General features: G+C 41.0%; 1 non-coding gene across 1 annotated transcript; it reads left to right on the forward strand.

The window, feature by feature from the left end:
* The first annotated feature begins 8,859 nt into the window (after window positions 1–8,859).
* On the forward strand, window positions 8,860–8,978 carry LOC145410094 (5S ribosomal RNA). The gene has a single exon (XR_013899219.1). It is a non-coding gene; the product is annotated as a 5S ribosomal RNA (ribosomal RNA).
* Window positions 8,979–10,358: the final 1,380 nt, after the last annotated feature.

A 10,358-nucleotide genomic window follows, 5' to 3' on the forward strand; every position in this document is an offset into this window, starting at 1 on the left:
GTACCATGATAAATAACATGGGACTCAAGACTGACTCCTGATGCACACCAACATTCATGGAAAACTCATCACCCAAATCTCCATTCACTCTTACCTGGGTGTGAGCACCCACATACATAGCCATAACCACCCTAACCAGCCACTCCTCCAAGCCAAGTTTTATCATTGCTCACTTCACCACCTCTCTAGGGACTCTGTCAAAGGCCTTTTCCAAATCAACAAAAACAAAATAAAGATCCCTTCTCCTACCAATATATTTTTCCTGAAGATGTCGAACAATGAATATAGCATCAGTGGTCCCCCTACCTGGCATAAACCCAAACTGCATCTCATCAATATTCACTCTTTCCCTAATCATAGCTTCTAAAACTCTCTCCATTACCTTCATTATCTGATCTAAAAGCTTTATAGCTCTATAATTTCCTCTTTCCAGGGCGCCACCCTTCCCTTTATACACATTTACAATTACACTCTTCAGCCAATCATCTGGGAAAACACACTCATAAATAATCCTATTTATCAGGTCAGTGACTAAACTTACCCCCATATCGCCTGAGGCCTTCAACATTTCGGCAGTCAACCCAGACACACCTGCTGCCTTCCCCACCCTCATCCTTCCTATTGTCTCACTCACAGTACCAGTATCAATCAAAGGCCAAGGGCCAGACACTGGATCTGCTGGCTCCAAACCTTCCCTGTCCCAGTCAAACTCCTCATTCAACAACCGGTTATAATGCTCTCTCCATGCATCTTTAATATCCTCACTGTTCACCACTACCCTTCCTTCATCATTCTTCACACACTGCTCACCTATAATATCCCGATTATCCCTCTTCACCTGATCTGCCACCCTAAATACCATATTTTTCCTTTCCCCATGATTTAGGTTATCAAGTAATAGTCTCTGTGACTCAGACTTTGCCCTGTATACCTCTCTTCTAGCCCTATGCTTGGCAGCCAAATATTCCTCTTTGCTACCACCCTTCTTCCATTCCCGGAAAAGCCTTCTTTTCTCCTTAACTGCAGCTTCTACACCCTCATCCCACCACCAAGTTACTTTATGTCTTGGTGGTCCTTTTGTCCAACCGCATGTTACATCAGTAACTCTCAAGAAATTGTTCTTGAGGGCTCTGTACTGTTCATTAACGCCTCTGTCTACAGCTCCCTGTTCAGCCACCACTCTCCTCAACTCGCTATAGAAGGCATCCCTTACTACTTGGTTTTACAGCTTCCATATTTTCCTCCTAGGTACATAGTCCTCTTTTTCATCACTCGTTTTTTAAGCACCATATCACAAGTCAATAGTTTGTGCTGCTGTACACACTCCTCACTTCCTATAACTTTAACATCCCTCACTAACCTCCTATCGGCCCTCCTAACCAGAAAATAATCTATCTGACTGCTATTTCCCCCAGACTCATACGTAATTAATCTACTGTCTCTTTTCCTAAAATATGTGTTGCACACAATCATGTCCGTTGCCTCCCCAAACTCGAGTATCCTTTCCCCTTCTGCATTCCTTATACCATACCCACATCCCCCATGCACTCCTTCATAACCTTGTGCTGCTTCACCTACATGACCATTTAAGTCCCCTCCCAAAATCACTATCTCATCATCCCGCATACCACCCACTACACGTATTAAATCATCCCAAAATCTATCTTTCTCTGATTCATCCAATCCTGCCTGTGGAGCATATGCCGATATAATCGCAGCTATCTTTCTTCCCAAGAGAATTTTCACTACCAATATCCTATCGCTTACTCTCAAAACATTCATAACATATTCCACCCATTTCTCCGCAACCATCACACCAACACCTCCATATCCGTCTGTCCCCCCCTGCCAAAACAACTTATAGCAACAGTCCTTCCCAACAATCTTTCTGGCTGATCCACCCCTGTACCGGACTTCCTGCAAACACGCCACATCCACCCACCTCCTACTGAATGCCTCAACGACTTCTCCTGCTCTTCGCCTCAAACTTCCCACATTCCATGAACCCACCCTCATCCCCATGGGTGATTTACTGTCCTCAGGCTTGCTTTGAAACTTATATTGTCTTGTCATCTTCAGTATTAATAAAGGAGGACAGACACAGCACAGGTCCCACTCACTGCACAGTCCCAGGTCCAGGCAATGGATCTGGGACCCCTAGCCCACCAGCTCCAAAGATTGCCCACATCACAACACAATGTGATAAAGACACTCACTTCACACACAGGACACCAGCACAAGACTCCAAGAACTAAACAACTGAGTATCAACAACAAAATTAGTACAATAAAATATAAACTGGCAGGCCTTTGTAAAATACATAATCACTCCACAGACACCTCTAGGTTGTACAAGGCCTAGGCCACAAACTGCTACAACCTATAGCATCTTCCTGCAAAGAATAAGAAAACATACTGTACTCAATTTCCACAACATAAACATAAGTCACTTAACACCTACAGTACACACACTGATTATGAAAAACATCCACCAATTCTGAACAACAACCTTCTTAACACAACCCTGTTTTAACTCAATCACAGTGTAATCCCCTTCACGCCAGAAATGGTAATACAGGCATAGATAAATAGAGATATCTAAATAGCTATAAACAGATAGAGACAGATAGAATCATAGGGCCAATGACATTAGGAATGACAATTACAGCATTTAAGACCACAAGGCATCTGGGTCCTCACAAATATCAGCAACTACTATAATGCACACTGGAGCATTTCTAGTACCGGTATTTGCAAAAATGGAACAATTGTCATTATAATTAAACCACAGACACAATACTCCCTTCTTCACTGAGACCCATTACACTACTTAGCAAACAATCCAAAATAACTGAATGCCTCATTCTCAACAAAATCACACCTCTTGTTCCCATTACTCCTGCACAACATGAAATCAGAGCACTGCACTCTACAGTACAAACACATTACTGATTAATCTCACACAATAAGCATCAGATGGCATGAACTCTGTAGAACATTCACAACATATACTGTACTTCTAAGAATAATACATATTAGTAAGCTTTTGATACTATACCCCAAAATCAGACTAATTATATAGATACAGTATATAACACAAATACGGAAGAAAATGTCAAGTGATGGTTTGCCAACACTTTGGTAGAAAAAACACACATTACATTCCAGGGAGTTAACAACGAAGACGAAAATTCCCCAATAGAGAGCCACACAGCTAAGTTCTGTCACCCACACCCTATAAATTATACATACATGATATTCCCACACTACAACCACCCACTAACACTGCCTTATATGACATCATAACAACCACACACACTACACTGCAATCACAGCCTGCACACTGCAACACGTCAACCACAACACTGCTGACTTGGGTAGAGGAAAAGAGGCTGACTATGGACCCACCTAAATCAACCATCACACACCACCAGAAGTAATCATGAACATAAGCACTCCCCCCACATCACATCTAAAAATCTACAGTGCCATCCTCCCCTCCAGCAAGGTCCTTGGAATGACATACATACATTGGATTCACCTTCAATGACCATGTTAGTTATTATTACTGTTGGGGGTCTTAGTTATCAACTAACATAAAGCAGAACAACAACTCACATTATATACAGTATGTGGATGGCGCTTTGATCAGTACTCGGTATAAATATTTGAAGGCCTAAAATAAATATGCTGAGTACTTAGCTGTAGTGTTGATGATATTAAGTGCAGAATGATGGCTGATTGCTGTCTACTGTCCAGTTGTGGGAAGAGAACTAAACTGTCTGGTGGCAAGGAGAGAACTATACTCTCTGGTGTCAGGGAGAGAACTGCAGCTTCGAGCAGCTTCCTGCACAAAGTAAGCTAAACTCATTACTGAATATATAACTAAATATGTTGTTTTCTCCTTGACCAGGCTTATCTCTAGTGATAATATCTTACCCAAATTATGCAATACAAGCATTTATTTACAAGAAATGTGCTGTCGTGGGCAGGAAATCCAAAACCCGAAATCCACGACAGAACATGTAAAGGTTATCAAGAGTCATTGAACCCCCAGACTCAATGCAATCAGAGCAACTGCAGAGCCAAACTTTGGGTGACAAAAGAAACACTCTCAGAACTATACTATCTATCTATTGCCAGACGCCTCAATCCCGTTTGGGGTGGCCACAAACAAATCGCCTCCATGTCGTCCTGTCCCCCGCCATTTCACTGCCCTGCTCCCAACTCACACCCCCCTCTCTCATATACCTCTCCACCCCATCCCTCCATCTCATCCTCGGCCTGCCACGGCGTTCCACCGTATAGTGTCTTCTACCATCACTGGTAGATACACGCACTCTCTTGTAATTTCGAGGCATTGTGGCTTAGTTCATCTCACACTTCATCTGTTATATAAATGCAAAAACAAAGATAAGCATGCAGACTATGTACATTGTACAAAATATGTTTTATTACATAAAAAAAAAAGCAAATTAGATATGCTGTCTGACCTCAACCCTTTAAATACCCACTGTCCGAAGTCACCCCTTTAAATCCCAAAAATGCGTACACATTCACTCATGTCATGTTTACATACATTTAAAATGCAGATTTTAACCCTTTCTCTGTTCCAATCTTCAAGTTAGACGTTAAAGTAAACCTCTAAATGTGTATAAGCGTGCGGTTTGTTATGATTCGTTCACACCAGACCAAGTTTTCCCGTATTCATTTTTTCACCAAAAAATAGCATTGTCTTTATTACAATATATTCACCAGTGGAACATAATATTTTAAAAAGATAATTATACATAACATTTTACAAAACCTATGCAATATTATCCCCTTTAAAGATATACGATATCTTTCTTCGTTTAGCAGCTGCGTAGCATTTAATCTTTTTATGCAAATTTCGTCCGAAGCCCCCCCGTGTCCGAATTCGCCCCGGTTCACGGTATAGAGAAAGTAGGAGGATACAGAAAAGGGTTTGCTGTCAGTTGCCTCAGACAGCTGAGTCTCTGTTAGAAAAAGAAGGTGAGGTTTAGAGGAGGAGAGGTGGTGCTCAACAGAGCGAAAGTTAGATGAAAGGCCACGAATGTTGCAGAAATGAAGAAGAGAGTCAGACAGTGGTTCCAGGCACCTCGAGTCGTCACCGGGAGAGGGGCAGATGGCGGGGGCATTTATGGTCCCCCCCCCTGGGGACTCCGAGGCTGGGTGAATTGACGCCATTTTTGGTGAATTTTGAATAGGAAGTGTAGTGTGTACTGTGCATGTAGTTTGGTGAAGATAGTTAGAGAAATTTGTACTGGAGAGCATGCTGGCCTACTCTCTGTGTAACTGAGACACTGAAAAAGTTCAGCAAAGGGGGATGGTCAGGAACTAGTCCTGAGGGCTGATGAAACGGGAGCTCCAGCACTCCCTGTCATCAGCTATCCATCCACCTCGGGAGTACTGCCCTGCTCGACCGGTGCTACAGTCTACTCCTCACCTGCTTATAGCAGGACACCACAAAGCCCTCCTTAGTTACCAGCTTTGATTTGTTTTTTAATGCAAGGAAGAAGGAACTAAAGGCCAGAAGCCCGCATACTGTTCCTTCCAAGAAGAAGAAAAAAAAAAAAACAATACAAAAGGGCGCCAAATTCAAGATCCGATCATTTTGAGATGCCTAGGTTGGGTGGAATCACAGATGACAAATGCCCAGCTAGCATATTAGCCCCACATAATACATATAATGGAGAACTGCACAGCACATGCCACACTAAGATGCAGACACAAAATCAACAGTATAGGGTAGCTTCCTATGGGATAACACCACAGGGGTGGCAGATTATCTACGGCTGAAGGGTCTGCTGTATCAGGGCTGATCAACAACAAAAACAACATCCTAGTTTTTTTTCTTTTTAATGCAAGGAAGAAAGAACCAAGGGCCAGGAGCCCAGAAATTGTTCCCTCCAAGAAAAAACAAAAACAAGATAACAGAGAGCCAAATTCAAGATCCGTTTATTTTGAGATGCCTGGACACACTGCGTTTGTGAGGATCTGTTTCAGATTATGGATTACACCACAGATCCACTGTCAGGTGGTATTCTATTTGGGCCATTGAATCCTGATTCTGTGATCTGTTGGCTTTGGCTTAGCAGAATTCCTGATCTGGTGTGAACCCACCTTTCATGTTGCCAGGGTTGAAATGGATCGTAAACAATCATTCCCCCAGCTCCTACAAACTTTCATTTCATTTTATTGGGCACTGTGACCTTGTTTTATTTATATAATGGCACCAGGTGAAGATGTATAGTAAGTACGGTACAGTAATACCTCAATATACGATACCCCTAGGTGCGATACCCCAGCCTAACGATGGGGGTAGAAATATTACCATACCCCAACTAACAACGGTCAAACCCTGGTTTAATGATGAGTTTTGATTATTTTTTCTGATTTTGATGATATTTTAGTCTAAAACTGCACGTTTAGGTTGATTTATAAAGCATTTTTTGACTTAATGTGTTTTAGTCATAGGTGGGGTCATCATTGTCATTTAGGGGCCTGATTTTTTTCCAGGCATATTAGGGTATATTAGATGATTTGCAGATTTTACCTGTTGATTTTAGTGAGTTATTTACAAGTGTTAGGCTTAGGCTAGCTTCCTTGACAGCTGTTAGACCATTTTAGACTGACTTTAAACTTGTTTTGGGGCTCACTTGGGTGGGTTTTGGGCTTGGTTTGGGGGATAACCCAAGGCTGGTAAACACTCCACATTACATGTTAAAAGTAGCCCAATATACGATACACCGCCTAACAATGGGATTTTACCTAACCAATTACATCGTTAACCCGCCCCGTCCCGACCACTTTTTGACCACTGGTACCCCCCAATCCCGACCATTTTTCGACCCTTTTTTTTTTTTTGCTAAAACTTTCGCTTTTGGTGAGAAACATCGAAAATTCATAGAGAAATCGCTCACCTGAGGTTTAAAATACTCATTACAGATAGGAGAGCCTCCTTACCTTACTGGGTTTTCTATCAGGCTGGCACCAAAGAAAACGAGTTCTATGGGAGGATAACTATTTCACACCACTCATAAACGGTATTTATTTATTTACTGTTACGAATTTATATGCAGTACAAGAGTATATTGGTTTTCAAGCAGTAATATAGGCATTATAAGCATTGTTTCACTCACTAATACCTGACCTTTTTTTGCCACATTACCTGATCATCATTTCTAACTGTTTCTTCCTCTAATGCTATGTAAAGTTTGTCCTCCACATTGTCATTGATTGGGGAATCACTCTGGCCCTGAATTTCGTACCGTGGCATGACATGGCTATACTGGCCAGGTCACTGATAACAGGTGAATTGCTGAGAAAAGGGCATGCAGGGGGGGGGAGGAGGTCATGCTGGGTAAGGCATTGTCTCTGCCTGGCATCTTGTTGAGGAAGGTGTCCCGTGTATACGTACCAAAAATGACTGGCGAAAATTGAAGATTGTGGAAATTATGAACCTTGCAATTGCAGGACGTTGAAGTACGTCCTCGGGATTAGCTGTGACAAAACGTGAGGACGTGGATGTACGTCCTCGGGACGGCGCGGGTTAAATCAGGGTATTCCCATACTCAAATACGACTTAATCAGATTAGTGATGCTTTGCATAACAGTGTGGAGACAAACATGATCATACAGTAGGGACAACATGCCTGTGTAGGATTAAAACTGAAAAAAAACGTAAATACATGGAGCTCCACCCCATTATCAGACACTGAGCTTAATAAGGTCATTACTGAACTTAATAAGCATATTACTGTTATACAAAGTAATACTGGCCAAAGTTATGTATAACCATTTCCCTCAGGTGGTATGGGCCTACAGGTATTTCAAGGATGTGGGATCATCTCATTAAAAAAAAAAACTTTGGACTGATTTTGTGACTGTGAGTGTATAGAATTGCATTTTCGAGTATGAGACTACTTTATCAATTAACAGAGAAAACACAAGTTTAATAAGGGATAATATAAATTATAGAAATATATAAATTATATAAAATTACTGTATATAAATGCTGAAACCTGCAGGCTAGGATTTGGTCATGTTGGATTAGGATTAATTTGGTTGGGTATGGTAATGGTTAGATTAGGAAAAATTAGGTTAGATAAGGTTAGGTTAGGATAAACAAGGTTAGGTTATGATAAATTGGAGTAGGTTAGGATAAATTAAGTTAGGTTAGGGTAAAACAGGTTAGGTATGGATAGGACTGAACAAATGAGGTTATGTCATATATATTTGGGTTAGGTTTGGATAAATCAGCACTGATGAAGGAAGATTTGTGCCATAATGGCGTTCTAAAAATGGTGTCCAACCACAAGAAACTTGAAAATGCATACACACAAAATGACGGACTTAAAAAAAAAAAAAAAAAAAAAAAAGGCAAAATAAGGTGGTCCCACACCTCCCTGCAGATTACCGCTCCAGTTTTCCACGTAGTCATACACATAAGGTACCTCATGTCTGGCCTAAAACTGACAATAAATATTAGTTGTGTCATTCACTTCATCATCATTATCCATTGCAAGCAGGATCATGCAGAGCTGTGGAAAAACATCACAAGACCTGTTGGTATTATTTCATATTTACATCCACCTCCCTGACAAGAAAATGGGCTAACTCACCTTAGGTTAGCTTGGGGTAGGCTAGGTTAGGTTGGGTGTAAATACGAAAATTTACCGACCTGTTACTGTTATGACCCTAAACAGATCATCCTGTTCTTTTATCATGAAATGGAGCCACAAAATCTGGGTTCAGATCCAAACCAGATCATGATCCGCTCCATGATCTGAGGACCAACAGAAGAGGCCTATACTGTGCTGAGTAACCTTTATATAAAAGTAACGGCCATGCCACGTTGAGTACACCGCTTCCCGTCCGATCAGCGAAGTTAAGCAACGTTGGGTCTGGTTAGTACTTGGATGGGTGACCGCCTGGGAACACCAGATGCTGTTGGCATAACGTTCTCCCTACGTGTCGAGTGGGGTTGGTGGAGGATTAGTGCCCCTCCCTGTAAAACAATAACTCTAAGCCCTTGGCCACCCCGTTTGGGATACATGGCATCTGGCAATGAATGAATGATGAACCTATTTGTCACTTTACAAGGAGGATGCAAATACTGACTGCCCTGGGTAGAATTTTTGGTATTATTATAGTTTCAGCCAAAAACTGAATTAGATTTTGATGTTATTTATTTATTTTTTTTTTTTTGGGGGGGGGGGTTTAGACAATTCTTAAGACACTTTTCTTCTATGGCATTTTTGTTGCAAATTATTTTCAAATTACTCTTGAAGGTTAGGTTAGGTTAGGCTATCTTCAAGAGTAAAAATAATTTGCAACAAAAATGCCACAGAAGAAAAGTGTCTTGGAATTGTCTAAAAAAAAAAAAAAAAAAAAAAAAAAAATCAAAATCTGGTAATTCTGTTTCTGGCTGGAACTCTAATGTTAACAAGTTTTCTCACAGGTAGCCCATGTCCTTCAAATTAGTATATCCACTAGGAAATTCAGTGAACAAACTTTCCTGTAAAAAAGAAACCTTACATTTTCATTTCCTCTATCGCTTCTTCAACTTGATCTGCTGCAAAAATCATGATCTGCTCCATGATCTGTCAGAACAAATGAAGACACAGCATTGAAGATGGAGAGATGGTAATTTTATCTCATCTTTCATCATTACTAGGGCTGGACTAGCTCTAATTACCTTTTTTTTATTTACCCAGTCTTATCACTTTTACTGTTTCACAATGTTCCGTGCCCAAGTTATTATCCAGCAGATCACAACACTTTGCCACTTCTTGTACTCTCTCTGCTGCCTGTTCACCCTCTGACTCAAGCAAGTTGTATATCACTACATTTTTTTTTCTCTCAATTTCTTTCTCACTGTTTCCTCTACAACACTGTTCATGTTCTCTTTCATATTTTCTGAGGTAGATGTACGCTTTACTTGAGGCAGTAGAAGGACTTTATCAATCCAATTCATATTCCTCCAGTGTGTTTTCTGTATTTGTCTATTTTCTGGGTGGTAAAATACTTTTTCTGCTGAAAAATTTCCTGTTATTATCTCATTCGTTAAGCTGTACCTACAAATTTTTCCAGTGTAATAAAAGAAACTCAACGTACTTTTGTCAAAAGGTGCATTTCGTTTCCCAATTCCCAACTGGAGGTTAGCTTAGGTTAGGTCGGGTTGGGTTGGGTTAGATTAAGTTAGGTTGGGTTAGGTTAGGGTGGGTTAGGTTAGGTTAGGTTGGGTTAGGTTAGGTTGGGTTAGGTTAGGTTGGGTTAGGTTAGGTTGGGTTAGGTTAGGTTGGGTTAGGTTAGGTTGGGTTAGGTTAGGATAGG

The sequence above is a fragment of the Coenobita brevimanus genome, chromosome 9, assembly GCF_032717465.1.
Source record: "Coenobita brevimanus isolate Jiangsu-jjx chromosome 9, ASM3271746v2, whole genome shotgun sequence".
In the NCBI taxonomy this organism is placed as follows: Eukaryota; Metazoa; Arthropoda; class Malacostraca; order Decapoda; family Coenobitidae; genus Coenobita; species Coenobita brevimanus.